This window comes from Meles meles, chromosome 19 (assembly GCF_922984935.1).
Source record: "Meles meles chromosome 19, mMelMel3.1 paternal haplotype, whole genome shotgun sequence".
In the NCBI taxonomy this organism is placed as follows: domain Eukaryota; kingdom Metazoa; phylum Chordata; class Mammalia; order Carnivora; family Mustelidae; genus Meles; species Meles meles.
Genome location: NC_060084.1, coordinates 31,814,592 through 31,821,147, shown reverse-complemented (window position 1 = coordinate 31,821,147; position 6,556 = coordinate 31,814,592).

Here is a 6,556-nt window from a genome sequence, read left to right as displayed (position 1 = left end):
ACTAAGAAGTGAGCAATTAGGAACTATCTTTTATTTAACATACTGTTTAGCCCAAGTGACTCCATTTGGGGCCTAAAGTCTCTTTTTTAACAAAAACATCCATAGCCTAAGGCTGTGTGTGCCAAATCTATAGGGGCATGAAGTGGCCTATGAGTACTTTATAAATGTTTATATCCAGGTACTTCCTCAGACTCATTGAAACAGAATATCTGCAGGGGTAAAAAGAAGTTTCCAGATCAGATGTTGAAGTGCCATGGATGTGGAAGGTATAGGGATGGAGAAGATTTCCTTCCTCCCTTCTAGGTTCTTAGGCTGGTCTAATAATAATCTAATAATTGAGTTGATATAAATTAGATTAACAGGAGAAAAAAAAGCCAATTTAATAGCATGTATATATATCTTTTGTATACATGGAGAGACCCAGAAAAACTGAGTAACTCCCCAAAATAGCCCAAGCTGTCACCTTAAATACTGTCTTTAGCTAATGTTAACCAAAGATGTTGGAATTGGTGGCAGTCACAGGAGGTTGACAGGAAAAGTGCAGTCCATAGAGGAAGGTTCTGATGCACATTTAAGTTCTAGCTTTCTCTATTGATAAGAGTTTCTAGAGATTGAATCAGCCCCTTGTTCCTGGTGCAGCAAAAGAGATTTACATCTGTTATGAATGTAAGTATCTCTTACAAAAGGGCAACTTCTGATCGGTTTTCAGAGCTTCTGAATCTTTTTTTTGTTTGTTTGTTTGTTTTTGTTTTTATTTTTCAAAAAATGACCAAGTTAGGGTCACCGGGTGGTGTGGTCAGTTCAATGTCTGACTCTTGGTTTCAGCTCAGGTCACAATCTTGTGGTGTGATGATTGAGCCCGGAGTCAGGCTCCATGCTCTGCATGGAGTCTGCTTGGGATTCTTTCTCCCTTTCCTTCTGCCCTCTGCCACCTGCCCCCTGCATTCTCTCTCTTTCTCTCTCTTGCTCTCAAAAATAGATAAGTCTTTAAAAAAAAAATGACCAACTTAAAATAATCAATAGGCCAAGGATGCATGTTTTGGAATGGTATATTTTGCTCATGTTATAAGGTATCAGGCTTAGATTGCATGGTGGCCATAGGGCACATCATTCTTTGCTGCCCATTCCCCAGATGCCAGCAAGTAGGAGTGGCCGGAGCATGAGGGGGTCCTCAAACCTGCAAGTCTAGGGGTTCTTTCTGTGGGAACAGGTTAGGTCTTGCTAGGCTTCTTCTTTCTTATAACAGCCTTATCTGCAAGGATTCATCAGGTCATGAAGCTCCTTTTGTGTTCTGGAGAAAGTTGTGTCTCTCCCCAAGGTTCCTGTTTTCGGGTCTTGTCTTGTTGAAGACAGCTATCCCAGGTCTATCCCTGCTGGGACTGTTCCTGGAATACAAGGAAACAGCAGCACCCCCAACCCATCACCGGTGGAGTGATACCTGGGTGGGGTTACGGTGGACAGGTCAGTGGTGCTAAAAAGGAGAGGATCCCTTAGTGGGAGCCCACTTTGGGAGACCTTGGGTTGGTTACTTAAGTGACAAAATGAGGATGAAACTCTTAGCAGCATTCCTGTCTGAGAGCAAGCTTTTGATTTTGATGACACTGATGACCGTGATGATGATAATGGTGATAGTGACGACAATGGCTATAGTATTGATTGGGCTTTTTTTTTTTTTCTTTTCTTTGAGTTCTAAGGCATATATTCATCATTTCTTGCCACTGGCCCCAGTACACAAATCTTCAAGATTACACTCTCTTCTTGGTGACATTCCTAGCCCAGGAGCAAGGTCCCCTGTGCCTATCTGCCGTGCTCCCACCCCACCCCGATATCAGGCCAGTTTTGAGGGACTTGCTCTGCGATCCAGTCTTGTGTCTAAGTCTTCCCTGGAGGGGCTGGACTGGGAGAACAGGGAGGAGGATGGAAGGCCCACCTCCCCCACGACTCTGATGATGGATAGAACATCTGGCGAGCTGCAGGTGCCCCCTCAGTCTATCTTTTGTCTGCTTGATAACAGATGATCTAATCTGTCTCTCTACAGCACTTCCTTCTCTGTGCAGGTGACAGAGATGGAGTGATCCCCATCCCTCACCTGGGGGAAACATGAATTGCCAGGGAACGCATGCCGCATTGCAGTAGGCTGTGGGGGGCATCCTGGGAGGTTTGCTGCACTTACGGCTTGCAGGCATCGCCACGTGTGGCTGAGCTGCTGGCAGGACTGCCCACCAATGGCAGGGCACATCTGGCCAAGGGATGGAAAACGAGCCCACCCTGGGTTCATCTAGAGCCGTCCTGGGCACCTCTCACCCGCTGGTATTTCTTACAGAAAATCAATTCTTCTCCCTCTCCTTCTTTTAAAATGATATTCTACTGTTATATCTCAGGCATGCCAGAAAAAAAAAAAAGCCACAGGGAATATTTTCATAAACATTGGGGTACCCAGCCCTTGGCTTAAGACAGGAAACAGGGCAAATACAGTCAAAGTCTCTTCCCATGCTATTTCCCTCCTTTCTCCCAGTGCTCACCACTGTTTCAAATTTTCCCATACGTGTTTTGATAATATCACTTCATTTGTATGTGTCCATCTGCTCTCAAACTTAAAAAAAATATTATAACTCTGTTGGTAGTCTGCCGCAGCTGGAGACTCTGGTCCCAAAGGTTGTTTTGATAGCTCTCCATGTTGTGCCCTGGGGTTCGGGACTTCCGGTTCAGCTTCGAGAACCCCCAAACTTTCATGGAGTAAGGGCCACGTTTTCACTTCTCTCTTGCCTTGTTAACAGATACTTAGTTTGATTTGATTTTTTTTTTCTCTTGCATTTCAAGCCCTATGGCCGTGGGTATTCCTGTCCATGTCTCCTTATGAAAATGTGCAAAAATTTCTCTAGCATCTACACATGGGTGAGGAAATGCTGGCTCATGGGGCATCCTAGACGTCAGCGAATTGCATCTCTGGACAATTTTACCAATTTACGATTGCACCAGAGAGGTTAAAAAAAGTTCCCAGTGTTCCACTACCTCACAAGCATGGATTTGCCAGACTTTTTTTTTTTTTTTAATTTTTAAAAATTTTTTTAGTATATGTGCTGCCGAAGCGAGCACAATTTTTAAAAATTTTTTATAAACATATAATGTATTATTAGCCCCAGGGGTACAGGTCTGTGAATCGCCAGGTTTACACACTTCACAGCACTCACAATAGCACATACCCTCCCCAATGTCCCTAACCCCAATCCCCTTCTCCCTACCCCCCTCCCCCAGCCCCCCTCAGTTTGTTTTGTGACATTAAGAGTCTCTTATGGTTTGTCTCCCTCCCGATCCCATCTTGTTTCATTTATTCTTTCCCTACACCCAAACCCCCACGTTGCATCTCCACTTCCTCATATCAGGGAGATCATATGATAGTTGTCTTTCTCTGATTGACTTATTTTGTTGAGCATAACACCCTCTAGTTCCATCCACGTCGTTGCAAATGATTTGCCAGACTTTAAAAATATTTTCCAACTGCTCTCATTAGAAATGAGGTACCTCATTATGGTTTACATAACTCTCTCTCTCTCTTTCTCTCTCTCTCTCTCTCACACACACACACACACACACACACACAGAAGCATTTAAACCTTTTGCGCTCGTGGTCATCATTGGAAGGTCCTTCTGCATGCAGGAAGCTCAGAGCTGTAGAATTTGGAGGTGCTGTGTCTGATGGTGCTGGGGGAGGATGGATTTTCTGGGAAGACATGATCTGGATTTGACACCCTGCATATAATTAGGTCTTGCGACTTTGGTTAGGTGACTTTACCTTTCTGAACCTCAATTTTGTTCATCTGTAAAATGGTAAACATAATGCGATTTATCTCAGAGTGGCTAGAGAATGAAGGGGGTGGCGGTATGTAGAGCATTGAACCCGATGACTGGCACAGTAATCCCGGGGCCCATGTCAGCTGCAAATCCCTCTCCTTCTCTCCTTTCCCTCCTTTTGCACTAATCTACCAGAAAGGTAGTTGCCTTACCTTGAAGTGCAGACAGAAATTCCAGTAAGGTGGCCAGCCTTGCTTAGCATGGATGCCCTTAGGAGTCCCCTACTTCAACGAATAATGGCTAATGTTTTGTAATTAATATATTAATTGTATGCAAATAGATTCCTCTATGTTGCTACAGGGAGCCTTTGTTTCCCAGATAATTGAACGGCTTCCTTGAAATTTCATGATTTGGGCTCATTTGTTCAGAAAACTTTCTTTTGAGGGGACCTAGCGTACAGCGCGGCCTGGCTGAATTGAGTAATCATGAATTCCAAATGAGCAAAATCCTCCAAGCTAGGTTCTCCCCCTCTCCCCTCCCAGCCCGGGCTCACGGTGAAGAATGACAGCAGACAGCCCTCAGGAGAGGATCCATCTATAACCTAATGGGAAGTATTTCCATAACTCCATCCCGGGCTATGCCCAAAGCTAATCATTGAAAAAAGAAATTGTACCTGGTTCCAAACCATTGCTAAATGATGTTTGCATTTCATAAATGTGCTTGAATTCCATGCCTTCCATTTCAAGGTGGGAAACCACTGCTTATCTAGTCTTTCCCTGTGCTAATGTCTCTGAAAGAGGTAGGAGGGTTTCATTAATTTATTAATGAAAATTAATAAATTAATTAGAAATTAATTAATTTTCTACTTTTTATCTTTACTGGACATTAACCCCCATCAGTCTTTAGCTGTAACACACACACAAGCACAGACACACACATACACACAGCCCAATTAATCCAGTGAGTTTCCATCGAATGCCCATTTTGTGCTAAGCTTCACCAAAGGGCAGACAAAAAGAGCCAGTCCCAGCCACTCAGAGGTCATGATCTAATGGGTGAGATAAACTTTAATTAGATAATCTCACAAGTAAAAATATCTCAAACTGTAATAAATGTCACAAGGTACAGAGGAAAGTACACTGAGTGAGAATAACACTGTGGATGTGTTTTGGAGAAGACAGTGGGGAATGCCTCCATAGGGAGTGATGTCTGGTCTGAAATGGGAAGGAGAAGAAGAGTTCAACCAGGTAAGAGTGGAGAGGATCCTCCAGACAAAAGGAAGGAATGAGCCAAGGCCCTGATGTGAGGAGTGATGGACTCATTAGGGATACAAAAGCTCATGTGACTTCTATCCAATATTTTCCAAAAAGGTTGCTGAGGTTCCAGCTATTACATCTAGATTCCAGATAAGACAAGGGGCCAAGAGGGAAATAGTATATTACCCGGATGAATGAACTTTTTAAAAAAATGTTTTCAATATGTTAAAAAGCAATATAGTGCAATGGCTGTGGTTAATATTAGAAAGGATCAAAATATTTCAAGGAATGAATCTTCATGAACAAGGTCTACAATGAAGGGAAAGATTATCTTGAAACATAGATGTTTTCTTAAACAAGCTCTAAAACTTTTAAATCAGAAAACATTCAAGACTAAATTCTTTCAAATGTTCACACTAAAAGCAACCTGTCCAATCTCCATAATAAAATATATCCCTGTACATACATGTCCTGGGCGCTTTGAAAATGTTTTAAGTTTTTAAAGTCTAAGCGATAGAAGCAGTATGTAAAGGTTTCATGAAAGTTTTTTTCCAAAAAAGTGCACTTTCAGTAAAACATTTTATTGTTTTATTTGACTCTGTAGTAAAGGCCAGAGTAGGAGAAGAAACTGGGTGGTGAACAGGACAGATGATGGGACCCTCGTACTGAGTGCTGGGGTCACCCTCTGTCGCTCAGCTCTTCTGTTGCTGTTGTTCATCTCTGGATGCTCTCAATCTGGGACCTTGCGGGAGCTGCCCCTTCCGTCTGAAATGTATTCTCTACAACAAACTCCCTACTTGGTAATATTGTATCTGCCTGTCAAAGCTCCTGCTTCCTCTCAGATTCCAACACCACCCCCAGCACCCTCCCCCAACCCCGCCCTTCACGAAAGGAGAGTCTCTCTCCATACCCATAGCATTTAGCAATCCTTTGTTTTGGCTGTTTGCCAACTCTGGCTCTGGCTTCAACTTCTCAGCCTGTGCCTGCTACCTGAATGTGAGCATCCTGGGTGTGAGGACCATGCTCCACTATCTTCATATTTCCTCCCTTCCCTGTCTGTATCCAGCCTCAGGAAGTCAATGTATCTCCGTGAATGAGTGGGATGAATCAATAAAGTATCCTGCCTTGGATCCTTCTGCCAAAGCCTTAGCCCCTGTGGCTAAGACTGTTGGCTGCCTCTTCAATATGCTTTCTCCCCTTCTTCCTTGCCAATAGAACTACAATTTTATTTGGCTGGCAATTTGTCTAACTAAAGCATTACATTTTCCTGTAGGCATGGCCTGTGAGAAGCAAACACAAGTTGTTGGGTGGGGTTTTGGGAACAGCTCCTTAAAAATGTCTTACTCATCTGAGTGATATACAACTTACCCACTTTGCTTCCTTTTTTTTTTTTTTTGGTCTGGAATCTGGATGTCTGGATGTGATAGCTGGGGCCTTGGCAACCTTTTTGGACTCTGAGGCAAGCTTGACGATTGGAGCCAGTCATAAAGTGATGGAACACAAATCCA